Here is a 19,291-nt window from a genome sequence, read left to right on the forward strand (position 1 = left end):
TTTGAGTTAGAGTCTCACTCTGTTGTCCAGGCTAGAGTGCAATGGCACACTCATGGTCATCACAGTCTTGACCTGCTGGGCTCAGGCGATCCTTCTACCTCAGTCTTCCTAGTAGCTAGAACCACAGGCATGTGCCACCAATGCCCAGCTAATTTTTTGATTTATTGTAGAGACGAGGTCTTGCCATGTTGCTCTGGCTGGTCTTGAACCCCTGAGCTCAGGTAACCCTCTTGCCTCTGCCTCTCAAAGTGCTGGGATTACAGGTGTGAGCCACTGTGCCTGGCCTCTGGCCCCTTTTAAAAATTATTTTGTGACAGTCTTGCTATCTTGCCCAGGCTGGACTCAAACTCCTGGACTCAAGCAATCCTCCCACCTAGGCCTCTCTCCTGAGTAGGCAGGTGTACCACCTTGCCCTGAGGTGCAAATTCTAACTGGGGCAAGGAGAGATAGGAGGAAAGGGAAGAGAGAGAGCAGAATAATGGAAAAGGACGCCAGTGCTAATAGAAGCGCTCAAAGCATACTGCGTCAGAACATGGCATCTGAAAGGCAATATAATGCCCCCGTCAAAATCCTAGATGTGAAGTCCAGGCACAGTGGCTCACACCTGTATTCCCAGCAGTTTAGGAGGCCAAGGAGGGAAGATTGCTCGAGACCAAGAGTCTGAGACCAGCCTGGGCAACATAGCAAGAGCCCGTCTAGGCCCCCAGGGGAGTCTGTCCACATCCCCACTGCCTGCAGGCATACTGCTACTGACGACTCAGATGATCAGGTCCACAGAGGGAGAAAAAAGTTTTAGAGCCATCAGCAGAATGAGAAAACCCACTGGTTTTCAATCAGATGGCACTGAAATTGAACTTGTGTTCCCATCCATGCTAGCTCTCGTTTTGGACAGTAACTTCATTTTTTTCTGCTCCATTTCCTTGTTTTCAAAAAAAAATCAGGAGCAGTAAGAGCTAATTAACAAGTTTAATCTAAACATTGCATAAGATAATATATGTGGTAATAATATTAAATGAATGCAGGTGAAATCTGAATTACAGTGTGCCATTCACAACTATCTATGGTATCTTAGCCAATAAATAAGTCAAACTCAAAAAAAAAAAAAGAACCCATCTCTACAAAATATCAAAATGTAAATTAAAAAAAAAAAAAAATCTGAACATGGGAGTCAAACAGATCTAGTTTCACTTTTGGCTCTGCCCTTCACAACCAGGGGACCTTGAGTAAGTCACACTGCGGCACACCTCAAGGTCCCCATATGCCAAATAGAGTTAATACTGGGACTTATGCCTCATAGGGTGGATGTGACCACTGAATTAGATGAACCATGTAAAAACCACAGTACAGTGCCTGTGACGCAGGCATCCCTATGTTTTAGCTATCACCATCAATGTTGTCATTACTGTCCATATCTGACCATCATTCCTAGTTAGCATCAGCCAGAAGGTCCCCAAGGGCAGCCTGAGTCTCAGAGAACATGACCTGGAACTTAGGAAATCATCGGCAATAACCACACAGACGGTTTCTCAACATTTCTCAACATATTCTTGTCATTTTCATGCTTAAAGAAAGCTGCAGGGGCCACATGTCATGCTGTGCATCACCAAGACACTTCAGAAAACATTCATTCTGGACCAGACACAGTGGCTCACACCTGTTATCCCAGTACTTTGAGAGGCCAAGGGAAAAAGGTTTCTTGAGCCCAGGAGTTTGAGATCAGCTTGGATAACATAGCAAGACCTCTTATCTACAAAACATCAAAAAAATTGCTGGGCACCGTTATGCACACCTGTAGTCCCAGCTACTAGGGAGGCTGAGGCAGGAGGATCACCTGAGCCCAAGAGGTCAAGGCTGTGGTGAGCTGTGATTGTGCCACTGCACTCCAGTCTGGGTGACAGAGTGAGATCCCAACTTAGTATTCATAAAAGTCAGCATGGATTGAAAACCTGCTTGCTATGTGCCAGACACTGCCCCCACCTCACCAAAATACATCATCTCTCACCCTCACAGACTGTTTGTTTCCTAGGGTTCCTATGTAGTAAATTAAACACAAACTTGGTGGCTTAAAACAACACAAAGTTGTTTTCTCACAGCTCTAGAGGTCAGCAAAATGAAATCAGTATTACTGGGCCAAAATCAAGGTGTCAGCAGGACTGTTCCTTGCCTCTTCCAGCCTCTGGTGGCTGCCAGCACTCCATGGCTTATAGCTGTGTCACTCTAATCTCTGCCTCTGTGGTCACATTCCCCTCTCCTCTTCTGTCTATAGTCAAATCTCTCTCTGCCTTATAAATATACTCCCTCTGACTTATAAATACACTTGTGATTGCATTTAGGGGCTATCCAGATAACCCAGAATAATCTCCCCATCTCAAGAGCCTTAATTTAGGCCAGGCATGGTGACTCGTACCTGTAATCCCAGTACTTTGGGAGGCCAAGGTGGGAGGATTGCTTGAGGCCAGGAGTTCAAGACCAGCCTGGGCAGCGTAGTGAACACCCCCTCCCCCACCTGTCGCCACAAAAAAATAAATAAAATTTTTTTTTAATTTTAAGATCCTTAACTTAATCACACCTGCAAAGCCCCTTTCTTGCCACATAAGGAAGAGTCACGTGCTCCAGGAATTGGAACACGGTTATCTTTTGGGGGGAAGGGATGCATTTTTCAGCATACTATACTCTGCAATGAGGGTATTAACTTCTCTATTAACATTTCTATTTCCTGCCAAGGAATGCAGGTGGCATAATGTAGTAAGAGGTAGGTAGGTCTGAGTTTGACTCCTGGCTCTGCCTAATAATGGATAGATTACTTAAACTCTTCATGTTTGAGTTTTCTCATTCATAAAATGTGCACAGTAATAATATCTCTTTCAAAGACAATTGAATACGACACTGTGTGAAGCACCATTGCCCCAGCACCGGTCCTCAGCAAATGCTCCCTGAGCAGTGAGTATTATTATGATACAGATGAAGAAAGCAAGAGACTTGTCAAAGACCAGTGTCAGTGCCTGGAATCGGATCTGCGTCTCTGACGCCAAAGTCCACATCTGTTCTCTCTATGGACCGGGGTGTTTGGGGTTTATGAGTTCACAGTCTTCAGAAGCAACACATCTAGGTTACTTCCATTTTGGATGCATCCCCTTGGATGCCTTACCTCTGGCAACCGTATAGCTGCATCCCTTCAGCTCACCACTCCTAATTAAGAAAGTGACATCCTGTTTCCAACAATTAAGAAATAACGATGTCATAGTCCAATCAGGCTGCTATAACAAAACAGCACAAACCCAGTAACTATAAGCTACAGCAAATTTACTTTTCTAGTTCTAAAGGCCGGAACGTCCAAGGTCAAGGCATCAGCAGATTTGGTGTCTGGTGAGGACCTACTCTGGTTCATAGATGGTACCTTCCAGCTGTGTTTTCCCCTCACAGAAGGAGAGAGCTAGCTTTCTAGGGTCTCTTTATTTTTTGTTTTTTTGAAGTTGGAGTCTCACTCTGTCACCCAGACTGGACTGCAGTGGCTGCTCCCGGCCATTGCAGCCTTGACTTGCTGGGCTCCGGCAATACTTCCGCTTCAGCCTTCCAAGCAGCTGGAACTACAGGCGTGCACTACCATGCCCGGCTAATTTTTTTGATTTATTGTGGAGATGAGGTTTCACCAAGTTGCCCAGGCGGGTTGTGAACCCGCGGGCTCAGGCAATCCACTCACTTCGGCCTCCCAAAGCGCTGGGATTACAGGCTGAGCCACTGAACCCAGCCTCTAGGGTCTCTTTATAAAGGCATGAATCACCTCCCAAAGGTTTCACATCCTAATACCATCACCTTGGGGGCTAGGATTTCAACATATGAATTTGGGGGAGACAGAAACATTCAGCCCATTGCAAATAGAGATCCTGCTTATGCAGGAGTGGGACTGACAATTAGGCTTATACAAAGATCACATCAGACGGTAGACAATCCATTTGCTCTGAAACTCCAGGGTTCTGGGACAACATGGGAATTGTCAATGAAATCAATCTCAGTCTACAAAGCTGCCATCAGAAACTACATCTCAAAGAGGACTCCCAGGTCGCTCTTAGAATTTAAGCTTGCTCGTGCATTCACTGCCTTCAGCGTCAACGCAGCAGGGTCAAATCAGTTCCTGATCCTTCCAAAGAATGTTTGAAGAAAATCTCAGACACCCACAGGCAGCTCTCATCAAATTCTGGTGTCCACACCCATCCATCCATCCGTTTCCTCAGCACTAGTCTCCTTGGGTTATACAATCTTAGCTGTGGGGAACGGAGAGTCCAGCTGCGTGAGGAGTTTGGAAAAACATTTTGAATACTTTAGATCTGCCAAATACTTGGTTAAAGAATGATATCCTTTAATTTCTTGAGCCATGTGTATTTTTAAGTGAAATGCAACCCATATGTCTGTGACTCATTTAAATGCAACTCAGTAAAGCACAGTTTACTAAGAGTATTGGGATACCGGCTAAGCTTTTCTAAGCTTCTCTTTGATCCAGGAAATTGAATTTTGCCAGCAACAAACGAAGCTCCTGATGAGAGGGGGTCAGAGACAGCTGTCCTTTATCCCAGGTAAGATGTGAAAGCCCACTATTGACCTTAGAGGAAGCTGGGAGGAAGGAGGCAGGGAGCACTCCACAGCCTGCATGGTATTCAGGGTCTTGTTCTGGATCTGTTACCTATTTCTTTCTCTTTTTTTTTTAAGTGAAATTCTCACTCTCGCTCAGGCAGGAGTGCGGTGGCACAATCTTGGCTCACCGCAGTCTCGACCTCCTGGGATCATGCGATCCTTCCACCTCAGCCTCCCAAGGCATGTGCTACGATATCTGGCTAATTTTTTTTATTTTTTGTAGAAATGAGGTCTCGCTATGTTGCACAAGCTGGTCTCAAACTCCTGGACTCAAATAATCCTCTTACCTTGGCCTCCCTAAGTGCTGAGGTTACAGGCACAAGCCACAGCACCCAGCCATTTGGATCTGTTATGTATTCCTACCAGGTTCATTGGAAGAGAAGAGCAGGAATAAGAGGTGACAACTAATCCGTCTCGTCTATTGCCCAAAACCTCCTTTCCTGAGCTAATTCTTCCCTTCTCGATTTCTCCAGCATTATACAATCCAAATAGGGTGAAGGGGAAAGGGAGAAAATGAGGGGGCTAGATCATTCTATCAGCAGCAAATAACTGCTCATTTTCCAGGATGTAGCTTGGTTTCCAGGACAACTAAAGAAGTCTCCTTCCATATGGTAGCTCTGAAGGAAGCTCTGAAGGACAGATAAGAAGTTAGAGATCTGAGGAGAGATTAAAGTCAGAAGTAATGGCAGGCATTAAAATCAATAAACCTCTAAATGCCCAATTCTGCCTTGACAATTACTGCTCCCCAGGAGGCCTGGAGGTAGATGTACACACAGGAGAAAACAAACATCCATTCTTACGCCTAGACTTGTAGCCCCAGGATCCCTCTTTAGCTAACTAGGTTGGAGCACAGCAGATAGGGTGAGAAGATAGGGTGAGACCAAAGAACACCTCTCCCTCTTCCAAGCCAAAACCTAATCCTTAGCATCATTTGGACCCAGGAAGGACAGTACTCTGAAGGGATGAGAGTCCCAGAATGTGCTTAGGAGATTGGCAGATGGAAGAATATGGCCAAAGAGCTTCTGGGCAAAGTGCCCACGAGCTGAGCTGCTCATTTGCTTTTGAAGGTGACCTTGCAATAGAGTGACACTGCCTCCTGGTCACGTGGCCCAAGGAGCATCCTGGAAGCTGAGCGCCCAAGGAGCATCCCGGAAGCTGGCTGAACAGCTCAGCGAGCCTTCCTCTTGGGAACAAGCCAAGAAAAGAGGAGAGGGGAGACTGCCATGCCCCTGGATGCTTTCAGCTAAGGAGGATTCCATGTGGTGTCAGCAAACCAGTTCTTGTCAAATATGGCTTCTGGGTTAGTGAGTCAGTCCTCAGACCATGGGGAAAATTATGTGGAGAAAAAATATGAGGGATTGAAGCCTCACATTTGTGGGTTATGGAAATAGCAGCCTATAATTTTTGCCTTGTAATTTCCCTTCTTGTGTTTTCTTTTGCCTGAACCCATGGGTCCTGACCTAGCAGTTCATGCCCAACCTCAAGGTCCCATAGTCCCAGGCACCATTTCCCTTACCCCACTGCCCTCTATTTCCAGAGATATCTCCACAACTGGAACAAATGCCCTGAGGCAGAGACTTCTTTTCCATTTTTCCACTCACATAGGGTCCCTTAACAGGTAGTGCAGGACGAACCATTAGAGCCTGCCTGGGACAAAATACCCATTTTTACAGATGAGAAAGCTAGGAGGGCCAACTGGTTTATTGACCAATTCCATATCGTCTGTTTCCAAACTCGGTGCTACATCCACAGTACCACACTGCCTCAATCACAAGTACATTTCTCTGAACAACAACTACATATCAACCTTTGCAAACTATGTACAAGGGGGGGAGACCTTAAAAAATGAAATTATTTTGGAGAAGGCAGGCCCCTTGTATACAGGCTTCCTCCGCTAGGTAAGAGTTTTAGGAACCCATTGGTACCAGGCTGGCGTTGTTGCAAGAGGCTGCGTTCGGCTTCAGTGAATTTTTTTGGAGATTCTTTCAACGTATTTGCCCATTTCATGATGGGTGATTTACCTGCCCACACCATGCTGAGTGTTCAGCAGTTTTGGACCAAAAGTAGCATGACCCCCATGTCCCACCCTCCCTATTCGCCCGCTCTCACCCTGAGCGATGTTTTTTGTTTCTCTGGATAAAAAAAGTCCTCAAAAGAAAAATGTTTTGACAATGTGGAAGAGGAAAAACAAAAAATGGCAGAAGCACAACAAGGCATCAAAATTGACAAGTTCAAAAACTGTTTTGAGCAGTGGAAAAGCGTCTTGATAGGTGTACTGCATCAAACGAAGAGTACTTTGAATGTGACTGAAGTTTAAACATGTAAGAATACAGAATTTTTTATAAATAAATTCCAGATTTTGGGGGGGTCCTCATAAATATGTGTGGTTAAATATTAAACAATGCAATACATGCTTTATTAGAGCAGACCACTATCTTTATAACATTCAATTAAATTTTTTTTAAAGTGCTAAAACAACATGTCTGCTATAATCTCATTTCCGGCTAGACAAAGTGGCTCATGCCTGGAATCCCAGCACTTTGGGAGGCCAAGTAGGGAGGATCGCTTGAGGCCAGGAGCTCCAGACCAGCCTGGGCAGCACAGCAAGATCTTGTCTCAATTTAAAAATAAAATTAATCTCATTTCTATTCCTCCTTCCCCAACAAAAACAGCAGTCTGTGTGTGTGCTTCTGTGTGGTTGTGTCTGTGTGTGACTGTGTCCATAAATATGTTTTCACCTGCACAGAAAAGGCCCAGGCCATGTCCACCCAATAGCTGACACAGGCTTCTCCTTGTGGGTGGGAAGCTCATTCTTTTATTTCTTTGGCATGCTACATGTCTTGCAGTAAGCACTTGATTGCTTCTGCAGTTTAAAAACAATGAGCAAGAAGTAATCACCGCTGTCATTTACTGGGCTTGGAACTCAAGCCAGGCTCTGCGCTAGGCCCTTCAATTACACGCACTGTTTCATTTCATTCTCCCGATGACTCTGCAAGGTGGGACTGTGATTATACCCCAGATGGGGAAACTGAGGCCTGAGGCTACAGAGCTAGTAAGCAGCAGAGCCAGGATCTAAACACAGGATTATTCGACATGAGAAGCCATGCTCAGATTACCCTTAAAGTCACTGTGTTTCACCTGCAGCCAACAGAAAAAAGAGAGGGTATGTGTCTTCCGAAGGAGGCCAGACATTTATCCTGAGTTGCCTCAAAACAGAAAAGGTCGCAGGCCGCGTGCTATCATGAGACATGGTGTGTCGGCTGCCTGGGCTGCAGTTCCCTCGGCCACGTCTCTCCATGCTAGCCCATCCCCCCTGCTCCTCCAACCTCTCTTGGCGATCTCTCCATGTGTGAATTCCATTAAAGGCTTGCCTGCTGCTATTTTGGGCCTTGCATTAGCAGGCAGACTTTGATTTGATGAGAGAAGGCCAGACACCTCGGGAGAATGGAAAAGAAATTTAAAATGTCTCTCCCTCCTCCTGGAGTCCCAGAAGCCCTTGCCCGCCGCCCCGGGAGGCCCGAGAATCCAGTGTATGGAGGGAGAGTGGAAATCTTCATAATCGATTAGGGTCTTTGAACTTGGCTGGACCCTCTCCCTGAAATTCTCATGTCTCAGCTGTTGAGGTGGCTCACTCCCTCACCTCCCTCAGGTCTTGACTCAAACACCAATCCACCAGCAAGGCCTTTTCTGACCACCATCCATAACCCCTTAATTGCTGTTTCCTGCATGGCACTTGTCACGTGACACACCTGACACACTTTTACTGTTTCCCCCACTAAAATATAGCTCCATACAGGCAGAACTGTTTTCTTCAGCTTCACCCCCAGTGTCTACACCCGTGTCTGCAATGTCACAGATGCGTAGTAGGTAAAAATAACGAATGAGGCCAGGCACGGTGGCCCAAGTCTGCAATCCCAGAACTTTGAGAGGCCAAGGTGAGGGGACTGCCTGAGCCCATGGGTTCAAGAACAGCTTGGGCAACATGGCGAGACCTCATCTCTACAATAAATCAAAAAATTAGCTGGGCGTGGTAGCGCATGCCTGTAGTTCCGGCTATTTGGAAGGCTGAGGCGGAAGGATTGCTGGAGCCCAGCAGGTCAACACTGGGGTGGCCGTGAGCATGCCACTGCACTCCAGCCTGGGCAATGGAGTGAGACTCCAATTCAAAAAATAAAAATAAAAATAAAAATAATGAATGAATGGATTGAGGAGGTTACGAACCAGAGCCTGAGAAATCACTTGGCACGGGAACTAGTTTCCTCCTAAACATATTGGGATTACAGAAACTTTAACACAGTAATTTGAAAAGCCAGAAAAGCATCCCCCCCTGCCCTGCCCGCCTCTCCCCCAGCTGTTTTGAATCTGGACTCCCACACTGTGAATGAGAAGGCTTTGGGAAATAAACACACGAGGAAGTCGTGTGCAGTTTGAGTTCCGCTCACCAGCACATGTTCAAAAACAAAAAGCCCGATTTGGATGCAAACAGCAGGAAGCCGTCCCCCAGGGACACCTGGTGAGGTCATATTGTTGGGTTTCGCTGCTTCCATTTTTGTCAAGTCTCCTGCCTCTGCCAACTGCAGGAGGCCAGGAACCACGTCCCCCCACACCGCTCGCCAGGGAACAAGACAACTGCTTTCCGGGCAGCAGATGCTAGAAGCACAGCCATCCTTCAGTGCCTCCATGTGGGGTGGTAAATATCATACATGCCTCTTAAGCCTCACCCCATTCATCTTCACAACCACCTCAAAGGTGGGCCTCACCAGTGCCAACTTACAGAGGAGGACACTGAAGTTCCAAAAGTCAGCAATTTGTCCTGAGTCACACTCTGTGAATCTAGATCCAAGCCAAGAACCAACATGATCTTAGTCTCACTTCTCTCACTGACTTGGTGTGTGGCCTTAGACAAGTGCTTATCCCTCTCTGAGTCAAAGTTTCTGCAGCTGTAATTTCGGTGTGTGTGTTTTTTTTTTCTTGCTTTCTTGCTTTTTTTTTTTTTTGAGTCCAGGTCTCACTCTGTTGCCCAGGCTGGAGTGCAGTGGCACCATCATGGCTCACTGCAGTATCGACCTTCCAGGCTTAGGCGATCCTCCCCGCTCAGTCTCCCAACTAGCTGGGACTACAGGAGCCCACCACCACGCTTGTTGTGTGTGTGTGTGTGTGTGTGTGTGTGTGTGTGTGTGTGAGAGACAAGTTCTCACTATGTGGCCCAGGCTAATCGCAAATTCCTGGACTTAAGCAATTCTCCTACCTTGGCCTCCCAGAGTGCTGGGATTATAGGTGTGAGATATCGTGCCCAGCCAATTTCAGAGTTCTCTAAGACCATTGTGCTCAGTGTTTTCTAAGGCTTCTTCCTGCTCTAACTTCCTGTGATCTCTTGCAAAGTTGCCAAGACAAAGGAAAGATGGGGACTTGAGTCCTGAGATCCTTCTAAAGCCCTGCTCGTGTTACCCTCACCATCCATCATTGGGACTGATGAAACTGAAGGGTCAAATGCTCCACTTGGGCAATACAAGTGAGATTAGACTCAGGTGGCAATAGGGAACATTTATTTGTTTATTTTAAAACTTTTGTTAAAGACAGGATCTCTCTCTGTCATCCAGGCTAGAGTGCGGTGGCACAATGATAGCTCACTGCAACCTTGAACTCCTGGGCTCAAGTGATTCTCCTGCCTCAGCCTCCCGAGTAGCTGGGACTACAGGCACACCATGCCTGGTTAATTTATTTTTATTTTTGTAAAGACAGGGTCTCACTATGTTGTCCAGGCTGGTCTTGAACTCCTGGTTTCAAGCAATCCTCCCACCTCAGCCTCCCAAAGACAAGTGTGAGCCACCATGCCCAGCCAATAGGGAACATTTAGACCAGAGCTAATGAGTTGGAGTCATAAGAAACTAAAACAGACCCCTGAGAAATAATCAAGAACAGACCCTGTAAGGAACTTTTCCTGTGGGACAAAAGAAGACACCCCAAGGAGAAATCCTGGGCAAGCAGAACCTGGACCAGGTGGAAACACAGTTGGCCAGGTCTGTTCCAAGGAAATGGGAGACGAGGAGCACCTTCCTGAGCTGGTTTGACTCTCAGCAGAAGAGAAGCAAAAATGATCACTACCCCCATCTTCCTGGTTTCCCAGGGCCACCATATCCTGGAGAAGAGGAAAGACGAGGATATAGGCCCACGATGCTCAAGCTGCTCGTGTCACACTTTCACCCACACTTGGGACACCACTTACCCTCCTCCACAAGCATCCCCAAAGTCCAAATTTAGAATCAATTATCCTGTCCCTTTGCACCCAGGCCTAGAAGCCCTTCCCATCCTTCTGGACACAGCAAGGTCCTTCCTCTTTCCTTTTTTGGCAGTGATGCATTTGATTACTCATTGGCTTCCATGGAGCCCCAAACGCTGCCAACAGGAGACAGACAGCACTCCAAGCCATGTGGCCTTATCTGCGACGTCTGTGTGACAGACAGAAAGGGGTACTGATGGTGTGGAAATACCAAAGGTTTTCAGAGTCCCTCAACCAAATAAGGAGGGCTCTTTGGTGGCCAAGCAGATTGGGAACAGACAAAGAACGGGCAACAGATATAGCCGTACATTACAGCTATTCACCTCCTTTTATTAATTATTATTATTATTTTGTTTTTGAGTTGGGGTCTCACTCTGTCACCCAGGCTGCTCATTACAGCCCCCAACTCTTGGATATAGGCAATTCTTCGCCTCAGTCTCCCAAGTAACTGGGACTACAGGCCACCACATCCAACTAGTTTTTTTATTTGTTGCCTAGGCTGGTCATCCTCCTGCCTTGGCCTCCCAAAGGACTGAGCTTATAGGTGTGAGCCACCATGCCCAGCCTATTTTTTATTATTATTTATTTTTATTGTTTTTAGAGACAGAGTCTCACTCTGTTTCCCAGGCTGGAGTGTAGTCCCAGCTCACTGCAGCCTCGAGCTCCTGGCCTCAGGTGATCCTCCCACCTCAGCCTTCCAAACTGCTGGGACCACAAGAGCAAGCCAGGTTGACCACGCCCGGCCACTCACCACCCCCATCACATGAATCAAGCTATAACTGCGCCTGACGGCAGATCAATGTGGAAATGTTTCTAGCCAGGCCACTCCCAAGATGAATGAGGCTAGGATGATGGAGGAGCTGGGCCCTGCTGATGACGCCCTCCTGGCAAGATCTCTGGTTCAGCTGACCCAGAAGAGACAGGATAATCAGAGAGTCTGCGGCACCAAAGCCCATCACACTCTGCTTTGCTTCATCCTCTCCACCATTTTTTTCTAATCTCCTCACTTCCTGCCATGTGCCAGGCTAGAGCTGGGAAGGCAGCTGCCAATGGCCTCCAGTCCGTCCTCTCCCTTAATCTTACACATACACACACCCCTGTGTGTCTGCCACACACTCTAAGAACCCCCAGAAACACAGCCTTGGAAGATTGAAGCAAGATGCTGAGCAGTCCAGTAATTTCACAGCAAGTCAAGAGACCATAGAAAGGCTCTGTCTTTGCAAGATGCTCTCCCAAAGGAACCAGGGATGGAGAGCCTGGGGTCACTCCGCTAACTGCTTCCTTCCAAAACAGGGACACCTGCGTCCGGCATCTACACAGAAGTTAATTGTTTCATTTTAGACAAAGGAGGATTGCACTTACTCATTCTTCTCCAGGTCCAGGGTCAGTTCTCGCCCCTCAGCCTTTACCCTGAGCTCAGCTTTGAGTGGATGCTAAAAGCAACAACAAAAGAGAGTCAGTTCCTAAAAGCAGAAGCCAAGGCTCCCAGGGTCGGGCACAGGACCCAGTACAGTGCTCGACACGGATCCACAGGAAGCAAACGGGCAAAGGTCAATTGCATTTCCAGCCCGAACGTGAAATGACCTCGATCCCAGAATGACCCAAATCCTTCCCCCATCTGCTTTCTCCTGAAGGGCAGAGGAAAGAAACTCCGAGCTCAAACGTGGTGTCAGTGTATCGGACATGTGGTCTGGTGAAGGAAAACACTGGAAAATATATCCTCAAACAATAAATTTTGGCTGGACATGGTGGCTCACACCTATGATCCCAACACTTTGGGAGGCGGAGATAGGAGGATTGCTTAAGGCCAGGAGTTCAAGAACAGCCTGGGCGACATAGTGAGACCTCACCTCTATAAAAAATTAAAAAATTTAAAACATTAGTTGGGCATGGTGACCCATGACTGTAGTCCCAGCTACTCAGAAGGCTGAGATGGGAGGACTGTTTGATCCCAGGAGCTGGAGGCTGTAGTGAGTCAAGATCATGGAACTGCACTCCAGTCTGGGTGACAGAGTGAGACCCTGTCTCAAAAAAACAAACAAACAAAAAAAAAGTAAAAAATTAAATTTCATGTGGACAGCCTGGGCAGCATGGCAAGACCCCATTTCTACAAAAAAGAATTTTTAAAAACTGGCCAGGCATAATGGCATGTGCCTGTAGTTCCAACTACTTAGGAGGCTGAGGCAGGAGGATTATTTGATCCCAGGAGTTCCAGATTGTAGTGCACAATAATTGCTAGATCACACGCCAGCCTAATTATTGTAAAAAATGTCAAAGAAAAAAAATTTTTTAAAGGCATAATAAACCTCCAAGCTTCAATATTTCAACTTAGGGCTGTTGAGCTTTTCTTTAAATGGATAAATTATTTATTTAAAACAAAATAGTTGCATATTTAAAACAGACTAGATTCTTTGCAGGTGTTTTAAAAATGAGTTTGAGCCCAGATCATTGGAGGCTGCAGTCAGCTATGATCACATCACATTACTGCACTCCAGCCTGGGCGACAGAGTCAGACCTTGTCTCTAAAAATAAAAAAAGAAAGTCCTCACTAGAGTGGAGCTTCTACCCTGTTTTAAGGCTGACCTTAAAGTTTAGTTCTGGCATGTCTGAGAAAGTGGGTCACCTGTCCTGCCACCTGTGGTTGGGAGCCTGCCTCTTTTAAGCACATTTTCCTTACTTGCTGCAAACCCTACCCCCCCATAAAGGTCTGGGCATTACTGGGACTTCTGAGTCGCCAAGGGCTCTGATGAGATCTGAACGTTCCGATCAAGGACTCTTGGGCAACCCTGCCTATTGCCTAATTAATCCTATTACCTCATTTTCAGAAGGGCCATTTCAAACCACGGGAGTAGGAAGCTGGCAGAGATGTTTGCCCAATAACTTTCACTAAGAGATTCACTTCTCTGTTTTTGATGCCCTGATTCAGCTCTGCCAATACCAATAGGTATTCCAGCTGTTGAGCCAGTGCCACTTTACTCGGGAACTCTGGAGCACATGCCCTGCCCGTCACACTGAGCATCAAGGACATGGCCCCAAGTGGGCATCTAAGAAAGAGCACACAGGCCAGGCGCAGTGGCTCACACCTGTAATCCTAGCACTTCGGGAGGCCGGAGCCGGTAAATCGCTTGAGCCCAGGAGTTGAAGACCAGCCTGGGAAAAATAGCGAGACCTCATCTCTACAGAAATATTAAAAAATTAGCCCAGCATGGTGGCACGTGCCTGTAGTCCCAGTTACTTGGGAGGCTTGGGTGGGAGGATAGCTTGAGCCTGGGAGTTTGAGGCTGCAGTGAGCTGTGATTATGCCTCTGCTCTCCAGCCTGGTCAACACAGTGAGACTACAACTCAAAAAAAAAAAAAAGAAAAGAAAAGAAAAGAAAGAAAGAGCACACATAGCAACAAAGTTGGATCAATTCCCTTATCCAAGAGGTAGGCGACCACATGACACAAAAAAGGAACACTGACATACACCAAAGCACAATCACCTCTCCCCAAAAAGACACAACCTGCAACATGACTCCTAATATTTATTTTTATTTGGGTAATACAAAAATAATTCTCTGTTCTGGAAGGTGTTCAGACACTGATATTTAAAATATGATGTTCCCTGTTTCCATGGGGCATTTCAAGCAAAACAATGAAACTGCATTTTAGGGACCCATGAAGCTTTCCCGTAGAGCTCTACAGATCCACTTTTCTCATGTAACTCCATTCTGTGCTAGGAAGAGGGACTACCACTTCTCTGAGGAAGGTAGGAAGCTGACCTACTATTTATACTTCCCCTAGAAAAGGGCTCAAAGTCCTTTCTTCTTAGGGTTAGATGACACAGCTCTCCAAGGCACAGTGGTACACGCCTGTATCCCAGCACTTTGGGAGGCTGAAGCAGTAGAATTGTTTGAGCCCAGGAGTTTGAAATCAGCCTGGGCAATAAAGGGAGACCTCATTTCTATAAAAAAAAAATGAACAAATCAGCCAGGCATGGTGGTGCGTGCCTGTAGTCACAGCTACCTGGGAGACTGAGGCAAAAGGACTGCCTGAGCCCAGAAGGTCAAGGCTGTGGTGAGCTGTGATTGTGTCACTGCCCTCTAACCTGGATGACAAAGTGAGACCCTGACTGAGAAAAAAGAAGCAGCTCTCCAGATCCATAGGGTATTGAAAACAAGCCGATCCTATACATTTGTATCCCCCTTGAGATCTACTATAATAGTATACAGTAAGTGTTCCATTAATGTTGAATGAATGAATGTCATAAACTAGAATTAGAGGCCTCAGTGAAACCCAGCTCCTGCGCTCTCTCTCTCTGACACTTATTCATTTGTTCCCTCAACAAATATTTATGGTGGTAGGCACTGTGATGACTATTCCTACAGAATACAATGCCCCATGTTCTGGGCAGACAATGGCTGGGAACAAAGACAGGATCCCATGCGCCACTGCATTTCTCAGGCTCTTCCTGAGGTGGCCAACATCCACATCTGGAGGGAACAAAGATGCCTCTATAAAAAGCATCAGATCCATTTCTCAGGCAGTCACAGACAGGTCGCAACATCCAAGATCTTAATTTTTAAAAATACTTGGCCCCAGGATGGCCATCCATTAATTTGTCTAGACTTTTCCTGAAGCTATTTTCAGCCTCTACTCCTTTTTTATGAAATGAGTTCTGTGCATGTACCTTTAGGATAAAATGTCACTTGCTTTTATTTGTCACTGTACATTCCCTTGGTAAATCCAAGTTGGAGCCTTTGGGGACGTGTCTGTTATTGCTCCAGCCATAACGTCAAGGATGTGGGGCATTTTTCCTCTCCATTTACCTTTCTGGACTCAAGAGCCACAATGTGTGAAGTCTTCCCAACACATCTCTTTCCAACTGTAATCTGGCTCCTATGTATTGCTCAATAAATCACAAACTGTTTGAACCCAAAGAGTTAGTAGAAACCAACTCCTCTTATTCGCTCTTCCTCTAATTCTCTCGAAGCCCTATTTTATAAATGAGGAAATTCGAGTTTTTTACAAAGCGGAAGTTCACATAGCTCGTAAGTGGCACACAAGAAATACATCTTCCTTTCTAGCTCTTATATCTCACTCGAGCTGTAAAAGTTAGAACCACGAAGAATATCCTAGATGCACAAGTCCTCTCTGCAGGAATAGGGTCATGTTTCCTGTCTTGATTCCAGTCCCTTTGATAGATACATTCCCCAGTACTGGGTCCCTACCAGCCTCTTACTAAGCATAGTTTAGAGTATCCTTTTTCCCTCCAAATACACTATCCTATCAATAAAAAGAAGCATGTGTTTTGCAGAGCAAAAATAACAGTGGCAATATTTAATGAATTCCAATGGAGAGTAGGTGATTTCTGCGAGACTGTCCCATTTACACTCAGCTTGTGTCAGCATTAATGGGAATTTTCATTTCCTCAACTAACAGCATTTGGAAATGTTCTAGAAGTTTGTCCTAAATGAAGGAAAGTCCCGCCTGGCATATCCAAAACTGGCACACAGAGAGGACAGAATGGGCCGGAAATAGAACCCATGGTGATGACTAGGCTTCCGAGAAAGCTGAGTAGGTGGCCCCAGGCCGCCAGTGGTCACCTCCTGCCAAGGAACACGAGAGGTTTTGAGTCTTACCTTTTCTCTCACAGGGCTTTCCAAAGTCTTCCACTGAGGTATAATGAGTTCATGCTGTAGCGGGAGGCTGCCTTTCCCACGTCCTCCTGTCAATACAAAATGTACAGCCATTGGAATCCCAGACCTCTAGACTCTAGCTAAGCCACACACACCCTTTCTGCGATGACTGCCCCTGTGCTGGGCCATTAGAAGCCCTGCTGGATCCCAGGCTCTTGGCACTTACTATGGGTCAGCTACTGTTCTTAGATGTTGGCGAATGAGTGAACAGGACAAACAAGGTCTCTGAATTCACAAACTTTACCTTAAGGTTAGAGTTAGGGTTGGGGTTAGGTTTGGGGGTTAACGTTAGGGTTGGGGGTTATAGTGGAAGGTTAGGGTTAGGGTCAGGGGTTTTGCATTAGGATTGAGAGTTATGGGTTAGAATTAGGTGGGAAACAGATAAAGAACAAACATACTCTGAAGGTGTAAGTACCCTGAAGAAATAAGTTAGGGTCATGGTATAAAGAGACACCTAACAGGAGTGAGTATTTTAGACAGGGTGATCAGCAGGTTGGCATTTCATAGAGTCCTGCGGGGTCAGAAGAAGGCAGCCACGCGGGGAAGAGTGCCTCTGGTAGAGGAAACAGCAAGTGAATGGTCCTGCCTGGTTGAAGTGTACCTGGTGTGTGTAAGGAACAAGCAAAAGGTTAAGGTTCTAGAATTGAGTCATAAGAGAGGAAGTTGTAAGAGACAGCTATGGGACTAATAATTCAGAGGCCATGGAAAGCGTCTGGATTTTCTCATAAATAGACTTGGAAGGCATTGGATGTTTCAATCACAGAGCAATCTGATCTGTGTCAGGTTTTAAAAAGATCCTTCAGCCTGCCTGGTGGAGAAAGGGCTATGGGGGAGAATGCGAGGAAAGCTGGAGACTGTGTGAGTCCTAGAGAGAGACGACAGTGCTCACACTGGAACTGGTTTCAGCGCCGAGGAATGAGGTGGTGGGATTCTGGGCATATTCTGGAGTTCAGGCCCATGGGTATTGTTCCCAGGGAGCTTTGGTTTTCTCATCTGTAAATAGAAGCCGACAATTCCCACCTCCCCAGCTCACAGTTTCACTGGGGAGAGTCAATGTGAAATTGCCTTTTAACCCACAGAGCATCGTTATGTTAACTTGAACTTCCTAACAGCAAGTTTGCAGGAGAGTACCTAATCACTCTTGCCACTCAGTTCTCCTCCACCCTCACGAGGACCCTGGGAAGTAGGTAGGAGAGGGAATTGAAACTGCAGGAGAGACTTGTTCAAAGCAGTGCAGAAGTCAACTGGTTACAGACCAGCTCAATAAAGAGATGATTTTCCAAGACCTAAATAAATTAGCCTCCACAAGCACAGGACAAATCCCATAGGCCCCCTGCAGAGGGTGGAGGACACCAAAATCTATTTTGTCTCAACTGTCACACTGATCACACAGAATATAAGTAATTAAAAAGATGACCATAGTTGCTCTGTGAGAGTGGTGAGTTTATGGGTGCTTATTCAATTTTCTTTCAGATTACTTGCAGTCAAAATACATCTAAAAAAATAATGTCATTGAACTAGCACCAATTTTCATCAGACTGGTAAAAATCAGAAGTAATGCATTTATGTATTTATCAAACACTTTCTGAGTACTGGACTATGCTATGTGCTTAATATTCATGGGGAAACAAAATAGACAGTCCCTATCCTGATGGCCCTGATAAGTCTAGATTTTTTTTTTTTTTTTTGGCATCAGGGCCTCACTCTGTTGCCTAGGCACGATCATGGCTCACCTCAGCCTCAAACTCCAGGGCTGAAATGATCTACCTTTCTTAGCCTCCCAAGTGGCTGGGACTACAGGCGTGCGCTACCACGCCTAGCTAATATTTTTATTTTTTATTTTTTGTAGAGACAAGGTCTCACTATGCTGCCTAGGCTAGCCTCAAACTCCTAAGCTCAAGCAATCCTCCCGTCTTGGCCTCCCAAAGTGGTGGGATTATAGCCATGAGAGACAGTGCCCAGCTGAGTCTAGATTCTTTTAAACAAAAAGGAGTTATATGGTATCTAATAGAATATTTAAAGGAATCAAATGATATTTATAATTGCAAAAAATACTGGAAGCAATCTATAGCCTTACCAATAGAGAAACAGTGCAGCTTAAGAAAAACTGTTCCAAACTTTGAGATGTCTTTCCAAAGTGATACTGAGGCACCAACAGGCCCTTCCATGGAGTATTGAATTATCTAGGGGAATGTACTATTGACTTTTTATTTACTGTTGATTAAAGGCCTGTCCTCTATGAAGTTGTGTGTTACGTATAGATTTCTGTCTAATGCAAATGTTTTCAGCACAGTAGAAAATCAAGAATTTTGGTTGTTTTTTTTGTGGGGTATTCACCCCTTTTGTATCTGTCCCCGCCACAAGATTTTCACATTTTTTTCTCCAGTACCCATGCCACCCCTTCCATCCAGGTCTCCTCTAAACCATTTTCACCAGCCTGCTTGGTGGAGATGAATAAATCTCCACATTTATATGAGAGTCACGTCCTTAACTTTTTGAAAATTATACTTCTCCCGATAGAGGTATAATTTTCGATCTCCTGATAGAATTTATAGAGTCATTAAAAATCATGTTTTTGGAGAATTTAACGATGTGGGAAGTACTCATAGTGTGAAGTGGAAAATGCAAGACCCAAAACTGTACTTATGGTATGGCTCCAGTTTTACCAATATATACTTACAGGTACACACAAAGACTGGAGAAA

General features: G+C 45.7%; 1 protein-coding gene across 1 annotated transcript in view; it reads right to left on the reverse strand.

The window, feature by feature from the left end:
* ADAM19 (ADAM metallopeptidase domain 19) overlaps positions 1-16,607 on the reverse strand; it is a 92,481-nt gene extending 75,874 nt beyond the window's left edge. Inside the window, exon 1 of the mRNA XM_021711084.1 lies at positions 16,531-16,607. The gene's annotated coding sequence lies outside the window, so the exon portion shown is untranslated. The remainder of the gene's footprint in view (positions 1-16,530) is intronic.
* Between the last annotated feature and the right edge of the window lie 2,684 nt (positions 16,608-19,291).

Source organism: Carlito syrichta, unplaced genomic scaffold (assembly GCF_000164805.1).
Source record: "Carlito syrichta isolate Samal-C Ts95f unplaced genomic scaffold, Tarsius_syrichta-2.0.1 Scaffold301856, whole genome shotgun sequence".
Taxonomy (NCBI): Eukaryota; Metazoa; Chordata; class Mammalia; order Primates; family Tarsiidae; genus Carlito; species Carlito syrichta.